A 14354-nucleotide genomic window follows, 5' to 3' on the forward strand; every position below is an offset into this window, starting at 1 on the left:
GAGGCCTACCCCGCGGCTGGGGCTGGGGCTCGAACCCAGGTCCTTGCTCATTTGTTAAAATGTGTAAATTAGTGACACCAACCGCTTAGCCTCATAATTCTATTCTCATTTTTATTTATTCTTTTTAAAGACCAGAGCATGGATGAACTCTGGCCTTTTTTTTTTTTTCCTTTCTTTTTACCAGAGCACTGCTCGGCCCTGGTTTATGATGGTGCAAGAAGCCGTTGAACCTGGGACTTAGGTGTCTCGGCATGAGAGTATCTTCGCATAACCATTATGCTCTCTACCTCCACCCGATTTTTTTTTTAACTTTATTTGATAGAAATTGAGAGGGAAAGGGGAGGGAGAGAGGGAGACAGACAGACACCAACACCGGCAGCTGGGCTTTGCTCGTGAAGGACTTCCTCGGCAGGTAGGATGCAGGGACTCGAACCTGGGTCTTTGTGCACTGTAACGTGCACTCAACCAGGTGCGCCATCAACCAGACCCTGATTCTGTTCTCTTAAATTGTTAATTTGCTCATCTGTGTTGTATCCCAGACTCAATATTTTGTTTGCCAAAGTTTCCTAATAAGACTTTTGTGCACTCCCCCAAAAGAAAAAAAATTAACATAAGGATCCCGGTTCAAGCCCCGGCTCCCCACCTGCAGGGGGGTCGCTTCACAAGTGGTGAAGCAGGTCTGCAGGTGTCTGTCTTTCTCTCCCCCTCTCTGTCTTCCCCTCTTCTCTCCAGTTCTCTCTGTCCTATTCAACAACGACGACATCAATAATAGCTACAACAATAAAACAACAAGGGCAACAAAAGGTAATAAATATTTTTAAAAAGAAAAAAGTTTAGATATACAGCCTAGCCCTTTGTAGCCTGTGCGCTCGGCCAGGTGTACGGCCACCCACTGCAGAGCCTCGCCCTTCTGCCACTCAGTTCTATCCTCTTTGCCCCTGACTCCCTTTATTTTGAGCAGTTTGGTATGAATTTTGAGGACCCCGTTCCACGTGAGATGAATTAATCGTTCACTTGTGTTTGCAGCACTTGCCCACACTGTAGTGTTCACATTCCATCTGGTGTTCATGTCTTGTGTTTGGCAACTCCATTAAAATGAGTGTCCCTTGACCAAGAAGACTGAGCAGCAGTACATCTTCCTACAGTGTCTGTCTTTCATATCATAGCTACTGAAAGCAAACACAGTTTTCAATTGCAGAATCTAGCCACTGGGCATACAGCGTTTCATTTTCATTTTCTTTTTGTAAGTGTTCTTCAGTTACCTCTCTCTCTCTCTCTCTGTCTCCTTCTCGCTCTCCCTCTCTCCTCTCCCTCTCTCTCCTTCTCTCCCTCTCTCCCTCTTGTTACGAGGGTTGTCACTGGGGCTTGGTGCCTACATGATGAATCTACCACTCCTGACAGACATTTTATTTATTTTTAACCTTTTCATTTTACTTGATAGAGGGAAACTGAGGCAGGATAGAGATATCTGTAGCCCTGCATCACTGCTTATGGAGTCTCTCCCCACCAACCCCTGTAGGTAGGAATCTGGGGCTCGAACCTGGGTCTTTGTGCGTGGCGCTGTGTGTACACTCCACTGGGCGTGCCGCTGCCTGGCTCCTCTGTTTATCTTAAGGCACCAACCAGGATTTCAGCAGAACTTGGTCAGGGGCTGGGAGGTGGTGCACCGGCTGAGAGGATGGTAAAGACCCAGGTTCAAGCCCGCAGTTCCTACCTGACAGATGGCGTAGGTCTTGTCTAGCCACCCATCTCCCTCTTCTAGATTTCTCTGTTTCTCATAAACAATAAATAAAATATTAAAAAAAACATTTAATCTCTAGGAAAGTCAATTCAAAATGCCAAGGGACACAGCCTGCCTGGTGGAGCATGTGCATGGATGTGTGTATGGGGGGTCCTGGCTTCAGGCCCCGGCACCAGAGGGGACCTGCGTGCATGACAATCGCTCTCTCTCTCTCTCTTGATTTTTAAAATTATATTTATTTATTGCATACAGACAAAAGAGGGAAGGGAAGATAGGAAGAGAGAAGGACAAATGCAGCCCTGTTTCTCCCTGTAGGTGGGGACAGGGGTCTGAAACCTGGATTCCTGAGCACGGTGACGTGCGCTCGACCAGGTGTGCCACCACTTGGCCCTGATAGACTCTTCTATTTCCCTCCTTTTCTTATTTCATTTATTTATTTGTGTCCAGGGTGATTGCTGGGGCTCGGTGCCTGCACTACGAATCCGCTGCTCCTGGAGGCCATTTTTTCCCTTTTGTTGCCCTTGTTGTTTAGCACTGTTGTTATTATTGTTGCTGTTGTTATTGCTGTTGTTGTTGGATAGGACTGAGAGAATTGAAGAGACGAGAGGAAGACGGGGGAGAGGAAGACCCCTGCAGACCTGCTTCACCGCCTGTGAAGCGACTCCCCTGCAGGTGGGGAGCCGGGGGCTCAAACTGGGATCCTTATGCCGGTCCTTGAGCTTCGTGTCATGTGTGCTTAACCTGCTGCACTACCACCCGGCCCCATTTTTTCCCATTTTTATCGGATATGACAGAAATTGAGAGGGGAGGAGAGATAGAGATGGATACCTGCTTTGCTGCTTGTGAAGGGTCCCCCCTGCAGGTGAGGAGCCAGGGCTTGAACCCCGTCCTTGCACAGGCCCTTTTGCTTAGTACTATGTATGCTTAACTGGGTGCATCACCACCTCCTTTTGTTATACAGAATAAAGGGTTGGGCCCCAGGCCATTCAGCAGTGGTATCACAAATGCAGATACATTACAAAATGTTTTGGGTCAGGCAGTAGCAAACCTGGTTGAGCACCATATTACAATGCTTAAGGACCCAGGTTCAAGCCCCAGGTCCCCACTTGTGGGGGGTTACCCTCTTTAACTCCTCCTTTCCTTTTGATTTCTCAGTCTCTACCCAAAATAAATAAACTGTTATAAACTTTAAAAGATTTTATTTACTTATTAATGAGAAAGGAGAGAGAACCAGATATCACTCTGGTACATGTGCTGCCAGGTATTGAACTTGAGAGAGTCCCATGCTTTATCCACTGCACCATCTCCTGGACCACATGTTATAAACTTTTTAAATTGATTTTTTAAATTTCTTTATTGGGGGATTAATGTTTTACATTCGACAGTGTTTGTACATGCATAACATTTCTCAGTTTTCCACATAACAATACAACCCCCACTAGGTCCTCTGTCATTCATTTTGGACCTGTACTCTCACCAGCCCCCTACCCCACCCCAGAGTTTTTTACTTTGGTGCAATACACCAATTCCAGTTCAGGTTCTGCTTGTGTTTTCTCTTCTGATCTTGTTTTTCAACTTCTGCCTGAGAATGAGAAAGAGATCGTCCCATATTCATCCTTCTGTTTCTGACTTATTTCACTTAATATGAATTTTTCAAGGTTCATCCAAGATTGGCTGAAAATGGTGAAGTCACTGTTTTTAATCGCTGAGTAGTATTCCACTGTGTATATAGACCACAACTTGCTCAGCCACTCATCTGTTGCTGGACACCTGGGTTGCTTCCAGGTTTTGGCTATTACAAATTGTGCTGCCAAGAACATATGTGTACACAGATCTTTTTGGATGGGTGTGTTGGGTTCCTTAGGCTATATCCCCAGGAGAGGAATTGCAGGGTCATAGGGTAGGTCCATTTCTAGCCTTCTGAGAGTTCTCCAGACTGATCGCCACAGAGGTTGGACCAACTGACATTCCCACCAGCAGTGCAGGAGGGTTCCTTTGACCCCACAACCTCTCCAGCATTTGCTCCTGCTACCTTTTCTGATGTCTGACATTCTCACAGGAGTGAAGTGGTATCTCATTGTTGTCTTGATTTGCATTTTTCTGACAGTCAAAGACTTGGAGCATTTTTTCATCTGTTTCTCGGCCTTTTGGATCTCTTCTATGGTGAATAATCTGTCCATATCCTAACCCCATTTTTGGATGGGGTTATTTGTTTACTTGTTGAATTTGGCAAGCTCTTTATATATTCTAGTTATCAGCCTCTTGTCTGATGTATGGCATGTAAAGATCTTCTCCTTACCTGTGAGGTGTCTTCTTGGTTTGGGTAGTGGTTTCTTTTGCTACGCAGAAGCTTTTTAATTTGATGCAGTCCCATAGGTTTATACTTGCCTGAGTCTTCTTTATAATTGGATTTGTTTCATTGAAGAGGTCTTTAAAATGTATGCGGAAAAGAGTTCCGCCAATATTTTCCTCCAAGTATCTGATAGTTTCTGGTCTAACATCCAAGGCCTTGATCCACTTGGAATTTACTTTTTGTGTCTGGTGTAATAAAGTGGTTCAGTTTCATTCTTCTGCATGTTTCAACCCATTTTTTCCAACACCATTTTTTGAAGAGACTCTGCTTTCCCCATTGAAGAGTCTGGACACCTTTGTCAAAGATTAGATGTCCATAGGTGTGGGGGCTTACTTCTGGGCTCTCAATTCTATTGCGCTGGTCAATGTGTCTTTTCATGTTCCAGTACCAAGCAGTTCTGATGACAATGGCCCTATATTACAATTTGAGATCTGGGAGTGTGATGCCTCCGGTTCTGTTCTTTCTTCTCAAGATTGTTTTGGCAATTCTAGGTCTTTTCTGGTTCAAGATAAACATTTGTAGCGTTTGTTCTATTCTCCTAAAAAATGTGGTTGGGATCTTAATGAGGATAGCATTAGATTTTTATATAGCTCTGGATAGTATATTCATTTTGTTGATGTTAATTCTTCCAACCCATGAACATAGAATATCTTTCCCCTTCTTTATGTCTTTTTCTATTTCCTTGAGTAGTGACCCATAAATTTCAGTATACAAGTATTTCATTTCTTTGGTTAGGTTTATCCCTAGATATTTTATTGTTTTTGTTGCTATAGTAAAAGGAACTGATTTCTGGATTTCAATTTCTTCTAACTTAGTGTTTGCATAGAGGAATGCCACTGACTTTTGAATGTTAATTTTGTAGCCTGACACCTTACTGTATAGCCTGATGATTTCCAAAAGCTTCTTGCTAGATTCCTTAGGTTTTTCTATGTATACTATCATGTTGTCTGCAAATAGGGAGAGTTTGACTTCTTCTCTTCCAATCTGTATGCCTTTAATTCCTTGCTCCTGCCTGATTGCTATGGCAAGAACTTCCAACACTGTGTTGAGTAGTAATGGTGATAGTGGGCAGCCCTGTCTAGTACCTGATCTGAGGGGAAATGCTTCCAGTTTTTCACCATTGAGTATGATGTTGGCTGTAGGTTTGCTATATATAGACTCCACTATCTTCAGGAATTTTCCACCTACTTCCATTTTTTTGTAGCGTTTTGATCATGTAGGGATGTTGTATTTTGTCAAAGGCTTTCTCTGCATCTATTGATATAACCATGTGGTTTTTGGTCTTGCTTTTATTGATGTGGTGGATCATGTTGGTTGATTTACGTATATTAAACCAACCTTGCATCCCTGGGATAAACCCCACTTGGTCATGATGAACAATCTTTATAATATACTGCTGTATCTGGTTGGCTAGAATTTTGTTCAGTATTTTAGCATATCTATTCATCAGAGATACTGGTCTATAGTTTTCATTTTTGGTTGTATCCCTCTCTACTTTTGGTATCAGAGTGTTGTTGACTTCATAGAACCTGGAAGGGAGTATTCCAGTGTCTTCAATCTTCTGGAAGACTTTTAAAAGTAGAGGTATTCCTCTTCCTTGAAGGTTTTGTAGAACTCATTTGTAAAACCATCTGGTCCAGGACTTTTATTCTTGGGAAGGTTTTTGATAACTTTAAATTTTGTTAGCTGTGATGGGACTGTTCATATTATCTAGTTCCTCGTTATTTAATTTTGGAAGTTCATAGGTATCTAGGAAATCATCCAATTCTTCCAGTTTCTCTAGCTTAGTGGCATATAGTTGTTCATGGTAGCCTCACATGATATGTTGAATTTCTGCAGTGTCTGTTGTGATATCTCCTCTTTCATTTACTATCTGATTTGGGTCTTCTCCCTCTATTGTTCTGTGAGTCTGGCTAAAGGTTTGTTGATTTTGTTCAGTCTTTCAAAGAACCAACATTTACTTTAGTTGGTCTTTTGTATGGTTTTCTTAGTTTCAATATTATTTATTTCTGCCCTAACTTTAGTGATTTCTGTCCTTCTGGTTGCTTTAGGGTTCTTTTGTTGTTCTTCTTCTAGGTCTTTAAGATATGGCAGCAGGCTGTTTATTTGTGCTATTTCTTATTTCCTGACGTGTGCTTGTATTGCTATGAACTTCCCTCTCAGTACTGCCTTAGCTGTGTCCCAAATATTTTGATAGCTCGTGTCTTCATTTTCATTGAACTCTCGAAAAATTTTGATTTCTTCCTTTATTTCCTCTTTGACCCAGTAGTTGTTAAGTAGTGTACTGTTGAGCTTCCACATTTTGGGACTATTACTAATCTTTTGTTGATTGTTAAGTGTTACTTTAATTCCACTGTGGTCTGAGAAGATTCTTTTTATTTTTTTATTGTTTTTATTGATGTCATTGTTGTTGGACAGGACAGAGAGAAATGGAGAGAGGACGGAGAGACAGAGGGGGAGAGAAAGACAGACACCTGCAGACCTGCTTCACTGCTTGTGAAGCGACTCCCCTGCAGGTGAGGAGCTGGGGGCTTGAACTGGGATCCTTAAGCCGGTCCTTGTGCTTTACACCACCTGCATTTAACCACTGCACTACCACCCAACTCCTGGTCTGAGAAGATTCTTGGTATGATTTCAATGCTCTTGAATGCTGATACTGTCTTTGTGGCCTAACATATGGTCTGTCCTTGAGAATGACCCATGCAGACTAGAGTAGAATGTGTATTCCAGTTTCTTGGGGTGAATGACTCTGAAAATTACCAAAAGTTCTAGTTTATGTATCTCCTCACTTAGCTCCCTCATTTCTTTATTGATTTTCTGCCTGGATGATCTGTCCATTTGAGAGTGGGGTGTTAAAGTCCCCTACTATGACTGTGTTGCTGTTAATATATTGCTGTAGCTCTTTCAGTAGATGTTTGATGTATTTAGATGACTTCTCATTCGGTGCATAGATGTTAATAATTGTGAAGTCCTCTTAGTTGACTGATCCTATGAGCATTAAGTAATGTCCATCCCTATCTTTTTAAATTTTATTTATTTTAAAGTCTGTCATGTCAGATATGAGAATAGCTGTTCCTGGCCTTTTTTGTGGGCCATTAGCTTGTATGATAGTTTTCCATCCTTTCACTTTGAGTCTGTGTTTGTCTTGTTGAGTTAGGTGGGTTTCTTGTAGACAGCATATTGTTGGGTTGTGTTTTCTGATCCATCTTCCTACTCTATGCCTTTTAATAGGTGAATTCAGGCCATTGACACTTATTGATATCAAAGATAGAAGATATTTTAATGCTATTATTGTAGATTTTTAGAATGTTCTGATATATGGCATATTTATGGTGGTCTGTTTATAGGAGACCTTTCAGAACTTCTTTCAGGGCAGGCTTGGTGATAGTTGATTCTTTCAACTGTTGCTTGTCTGAGAGGTTTTTTTATGCCTCCGTCTAGTCTGAATGACAATCTAGCAGGATACAGTAGTCTTGGCTGAAAGTCTTTCTCATTGAGCACTTGATTGATATCTTGCCATTCTCTTCTGGCCTGTAGTGTTGTGTGGAGAAGTCTGCTGCTAATCTTATGGGTTTTCCTCTGTAGGTGACTCTGTTTTTCTCTTGCAGCCTTCAGTTTCCTTTCTTGATCCTTATTCCTTTCGATTCTAAACATGATGTGTCTTGGTGTCTTTAAGTTTGGGTTAATTCTGTTTGGGACACTCTGGGATTCTTGAACCCTTATGTCTTTGATGTTGTCTAGACTAGAGAAGTTCTCAGCTATTATGTCCTGAAGAATGCAGTCTTCTCCTCCCTCTTTCTTCCTCTGGTAAGCCAATAATGCGTATATTATTTCTTTTGAAGTCATCCCATAGGTCTTTTTTTTTTCAGTATCTATTAATCTCTTTTTGAGATCTCTTACTTCTTTTTTAGTTCTCTAATTCATCCTTGATCTTGCTAATTCTATCTTCAGCCTCATTTATTCTATTCTCTCTCCCCTCTACTATTTTCTGGAGTTCATCTATTTTGTTTCCCTGTTCTGATACTGATTTAATTTGTTCAGCTAGTTGTGTTCTTAGCTCAGCTATTTCAGCTTTCAGCTCTATAATAACCTTGAGATACTTAGTGTTTTCTTCCAGAGTCTCACTGGTTGTTTCTGCATTTCTGATGACAATTCTTTCAAACTCTTTACTCACTCCTGTGATTATCTCCTTAACTATTGTTTGGATGTTGACCTCATTATTTTGTGCTTCACCCTTTGGGGGAAGCTTTTAACTGGACTCTTGTCCTGGTTCATTTCTCCAGTATTTCTTCTTGTTGGTTTAACCATTTCTAAATAGTAATTTATGAGGTCCTCTCTCAGTACTTTTCAAATTACTGATCACTCTTGTCTGGATTGACTTGTGTCTAAGTAAGGAACTTAAAGAGTTCACAGTTGTGGAAATTAACAGTTGTTTCAATATTATTTCGATCCCTGTGATGGAGCACAGTGACTTAATGCCTCTTCTGTCCTTTTTCTTCCCTGTAGGCTATGGGAACCTGAAGTCTTTTAAACTATAAGCAGGCTTCTTAGCTTGATCACTCTCCTGACCAAGAGATAAAGCAGGGTGGGTGAGAGATAGCACACTGGTTATACAAAGAAACTCTCACACCCCAAGGATTCAAAACTCTGGGCTCAATTCAGCTTCTCTGCCAAGCCAGGCAGCTCTGCTGGGCCCTGTGAGTTTCTTTTTTTCTTTTTTTCAAATTTTTAAAAAATATTCACTTATTAAAATAATTTACTTATTTTCCCTTTTGTTGCCCTTGTTTTTTACTGTTGTTATAGTTATTGTTGTTGTCATTGTTGGATAGGACAGAGAGAAATGGAGAGCGGAGGGGAAAATAGAGAGGGGGGAGAGAAAGACACCTGCACACCTGCTTCACCACCTGTGAAGCGACTCCCCTGCAGGTGGGGAACCGGGGGCTCGACCCCGGATCCTGATGCCAGTCCTTGCTCTTTGAGCCACCTGTGCTTAACCCACTGTGCTACCACCAACTCCCAGCCCTGTGAGTTTCTAAACAAGTTCCGTTTATAGTCTGTAGGTTCTGAAGCAATTATTCACCATGTTCTTATCAGCAGAACAATGTGGAAAGGCTCCCACTATACAGCCCCACTGCTAGACCACCGAGGTGTAGCTCTTCTCCTGAGTTTCCTGGTCAGTTCTCTGTCCGCTGGTGTCAGCACAGGGCCTCTTCCCTACTGCTCCAGCCTCTGAGGGCAGTAGCAATGGAGACTCACGGTTGCATTTGGTGAGTCTTAGGGGAGTCCTCTCCTCTCTTCAGCAGTCTTTTTGTTGGTAAAACAGACTAGAGGTGGTGCCTCAACTGGTAAACTGCAGGACTGTTACCAGCTCTGTTACTATTAATCTCTCCCTAGGCTCCTCTGTCCAGGAGCCACAGATGTTTGTGCTTACTGGTGATTCAGTAGCTTCCTGAAGTTGTTCTAGTCCTGCCTTTTGTGGTCCCAGGTGGAAACAGAGCTGCTGCTGCTCTGTAGCCCTGCCTCTGGAAGTCTTGTGTGTTACAAACTTTTAAACATCTCTCTAGGTAGCTTTTTTTTTTTTAACCTCTGTGGATTGATGTAGGGCATCATGTAAAACGTGTGTTCTTCCGCTGAGCTCCATCCTCACCCAATTGTTTTACAGAATTTATTTACTGGTTCCACTGTAGAGAAAGCCAGGGCATGGCGTTGGCATAGGCAGTGCTGTGAATGAACTCAAGGCCTCCCACGGGCCAGTGCTTTACCACTTAGCCACCTGCGGCTTTTGCCGTTTTAATAGCTTCTGGATGCCATCAACTCTAGGACCCTGAAAGGCCTATTTGTACAGACTGGAGTCTAGAGAGTCTAGAGAGAAGGGGAAGAAAGAGGGGGAGAGAAAGATAAGACACCTGTAGACCTGCTTCACCGCTTGTGAAGCGACCTCCCTTGTAGGTGGGGAGCCGGGAGTCCAACCCGGATTTTTCTGCGGGTTCTCGTGCTTCGCGCTATGTGTGCTTAACCCGGTGCACCACCATTCGGCCCCCAAGTGTACTTTCTGAGGAAGTCCAGGAGGTTTTGAGTTTCGTGAAATGAAGCCAGACTGGAAGCAGAGCCATCAGTGAAGAGGTCTGACTAAACCCTTTGTGTAGGTTTTTTTTTTGTCTCCAGGGTTATTGCCGGGGCTCAGTGCCTGCACTAGGAATCCACTGCTCCTGGAGGCTATTTTTTCCCTTTTGTTGCCCTTGTTGTTTATTACTGTTGTTATTCTTATTGTTTTGCCGTCGTCATTGTTGGATAGGACAGAGAGAAATGGAGAGAGGAGGGGAAAACAGAGAGGAGGAGAGAAAGACAGACACCTACAGACCTGCTTCACTGCCTGTGAAGCAACCTAAAAGCCTAAAAGCCTGTCCTTGTGCTTTTTGCCACGTGTGCTTAACTCGCTGTGCTACCGCCCAGCCCCGGTATGTGCAGTTTTTACGCGGCCACAGTAGCGGCGAGCTGTATAGTTTTCCTGCTGTGGCCACACATCACACCACAGCAACACACCTTTTTTTTTTTTGCCTCCAGGGTTATTGCTGGGGCTTGATGCTTGCACTACAAATCCACTGCTCCTGGAGGCTATTTTCTCCCCCATTGCTGGTGTTGTTGTTGGACAGGACAGAGAGAAGTCTAGAGAGAAGGGGAAGACAGAGAGGGGGAGAGAAAGATAAGACACCTGTAGACCTGCTTCACCGCTTGTGAAGCGACCTCCCTTGTAGGTGGGGAGCCTGGAGTCCAACTCGGATTTTTCTGCGGGTTCTCGTGCTTCGCGCTATGTGTGCTTAACCCGGTGCACCACCATTTGGCCCCCAAGTGTACTTTCTGAGGAAGCTGGAATATCATTTGGTGACAGTTAGTTTACCCTCAACACTAAGTGGCAAAAGCCTGATGTCCCCTTTTCATTTATGGTGAGTTTTGACTAACGTTCTGCTTAGGCTGGATTAGAGTGTTTTGCAGAAAACTGAGAAATTTTACACATGTATCAACAATTGTATTTACTGCTGACTGTAAACCATTAATTCCCCTCTATGTGCAAGGACCTACCTACCTGTGCAAGGATCAGAGTTCAAGCCCCGGGCTCCCCAACTGCAGGGGGACACTTCACAAGCAGCAAAGCGGGTCTGCAGGTGTCTTTCTCTCGCCCTTTCTTCCTGCCTCCTTTCTCAATTTCTCCTTGTCCTATTGAATAAAATGGAAAAAAATGGCCACCAGGAACAGATTTGAAGTGCTGGCACAGAACCCAGCAATAACCCTGGGGGCAAAAATAAAAAACAAAAAAACTACTATTGTGAGGTGGTCTGCCATCTAGTGTTTAAAACCTATTTAAAGAGAGAAAACAAATTGTAATACTGGCTGTTTTTTCATTTGTTGAATCATTCTAGATGTGAAAGTCAACAGTGATTATTATGGCTAGAAAGTAGGTTAAGTGATAAAACATGGGACATTAAATACAAGCAGTTCTAGATTCAATCCCTGGCACTGTGTGTACCTCACTGATGCTCTGGTTAGCTCTCATTTAATAGATCTCCCCTCCATTTGTTTTATGTTGTGGTTATTATTACTGTTGTTATTGATGTAGTCGTTGTCGTTATATAGGACAGAGAGAAATGGAGAGAGGAGGGGAAGACAGAGAGGGGAGATAAAGATAGACACCTGCAGACCTGCTTCACCGTCTGCGAGGTGACTCCCCTGCAGGTGGGGAGCCGGGGGCTCAGACCAGAATCCTTACTCCAGTCCTTGTGTTCTGTGCCACCTGCTCTTAACCCGCTGCGCTACCACCTGACCCCCACTTCTTTTTTTTTTTTTTTAAAGTGAACTTCATCATTGTTTGTTGTCATTTCAGTACAGCCTAATTGGAGACTTAGGCAAGAGCAAATAGCTTGGTGGTTATTTTTCCTAGTTGGATTCTTGTTTTTAAGACCAACACTGCCCTCTAGTGGGCAGTGAGGAACTTCTGGTTCTTGTAGCCTGTACATTTTTAACAAGAATTTTTTTTTTTTTTTTTTTAAATATTTATTTATTTATTTTTCCCTTTTTTTGTTGCCCTTGTTGTTTAACATTGTTGTGGTTATTGATGTCGTCATTGTTGGATAGGACAGAGAGAAATGGAGAGAGGAGGGGAAGACAGAGAGGGGGAGAGAAAGACCTGCAGACCTGCTTCACCGCCTGTGAAGCGACTCCCCTGCAGGTGGGGTTTAACAAGAATTTTTTAGTCACTAGTAAAACCTCCCAAAGTCTTCCAGATGAGAATTCTGTGCATCTGAGCTCACCCTCTTTTTCTTTCTGGGACCCCCTTATGCTAATGTTGTTTTTGATATAGTTCTGTAAGCCTCTTTTATTTATAATTTTTTCTTTTATTATTGGATAGAGGCCAAGAGAAATTGAAAGGGAAAGTGGAGATAAAGAGAAACCTGCAGCCCTTCACCACTAGTGAAGTTTTCCCCCTGCAGGTGGGGACCAGGGGCTTGAACCTGGCTAGGTCCTTGTGCATTATTGATGTGCTTAACCAGTGGCACCACCACTTGGGCTCTGTAAGCCTTTTATTATCTCCATGTTTTAGTCCTTAAAAAATTTTTTTAATGGTTCCCTCTACCCCCTCAGCAAGAATTCAGATTTTACTTGTCTCCCCGCTTTTAACCCCACTATACTGGTTCAGCTGTTGTATTGCTTTAGCTCTGACTGGTTCAGCTGTTGTGTTATAGTTCTGCTTTAGCTCTGTTAAGACTTCCGCAACACAGTGTGAGTTTTTCTCAACCAGAACTTCTCATTTCAGTGAGCATCCTTAGGACCACTGCCTTGTAAGTCTTTAGGAGTTCCTTTGGGTTTCTGTCCAGATCTGCCGGTGAAGGTGATTTCCGGTCTTCTCATTATATGTTTGGCGCTCCATAAGGAGCTGGGCCTGTGTTTGAGTGGGACCAGGCAGTGACTAGATCATGGTCACAACTGTCTGGTAAAGTCTATATAGTTCCAGACCCAGTGAGGCTGGGTGGCAACCAGAAGTTTGAGATTGCAAATTACTCAGTTACCACTAGGATTGTCATCAGTGGTGCTTCAAGTATGAAAGAAGGATGAGGCCTCAGTCCTGGGTGGTGGTTCTGGGGCCATTGGGGAGCAGACTCTAACAGCCGCCCCCCCCCTTTAGGAACTGGCTGTTTTGGGAGGCTTGTAGGCTTCTTGTTAGAGTGTTATTTGTGTGTGCTGACAGGAGTGAGCTGGTGAATTCTGGGTCTGTTTGTCAGTAATTAGCTTTTCTAAGTACCTGTCAAGTTCCCAGCTAAATCTGCTGCTAGCTAGGCGTGGAGCTCTCTACCCAGAAAACCTGCACCCAGGGTGTTATTATGAAGGCTCAGCTCCAACATAGTACCCACCCGTCCTGCTTTTAGCCCGACTGCAGAGTTCTTAGGAAGATCGCTGACCTGCCACTCAGTCTATAGCAGTTTCCTGACTCCATGGAATAAAATGCCTGTGACCACAGAACTAGCACCTTGGGGATTTGGTAATGAAAGTTCTTGAATAAACCATAAAACACAGTTCAACCTATAATAGTATTCCCATAGTAAGACTCTGAAGCTTTGCAAGTCATGGCCCGCTGAGAGTAACGAACTCCGAATTCACTTCACCACAAGCTCCCACTGAATCTGTATGACATATCTGATGCTGTCCCCTCCCCCGAGAGCGACAGCCTGACAGTTACAGCGGATGACTATACTGACCTTCCTTGAGTCACTTCATATTTCACTTCACACTTCATCATTTCTATTCACTGATCCAGCTTTCAAATTTGGACTCAGTGGTGCATCTGGTTAAGGGCACGTGTTACAATGTGCAAGGACCCAAGTTCAAGCCCTCAGTCCCCACCCACCCACAGGGGGGAAGCTTCTCTATCTTCCCCACCCCTCTTGGTTTCTGTCTCTACCAAACAAAAATTTAAAAAGATGAATTTACCAAACTAAAAATTTAAAAATATTTCAAAATTTAAGTTCAAAGACTTAAGGAGGGTAAGAAAACTGTGTTGATCTCCTAGGGATATATCCTAAGGACTCCATAACACCCAACCAAAAAGAGGTGTGTACTCCTATGTTCATAGCAGCACAGTTCATAATAGCCAAAAACCTGGAAGCAACCCAGGTGCCCAACAACATGAATGGCTGAGAAAATTGTTACACACACACACACACACACACACACACACACACACACTACTACCAATCAGCTATTAATGAT

This window comes from Erinaceus europaeus, chromosome 1 (assembly GCF_950295315.1).
Source record: "Erinaceus europaeus chromosome 1, mEriEur2.1, whole genome shotgun sequence".
NCBI lineage: Eukaryota > Metazoa > Chordata > Mammalia > Eulipotyphla > Erinaceidae > Erinaceus > Erinaceus europaeus.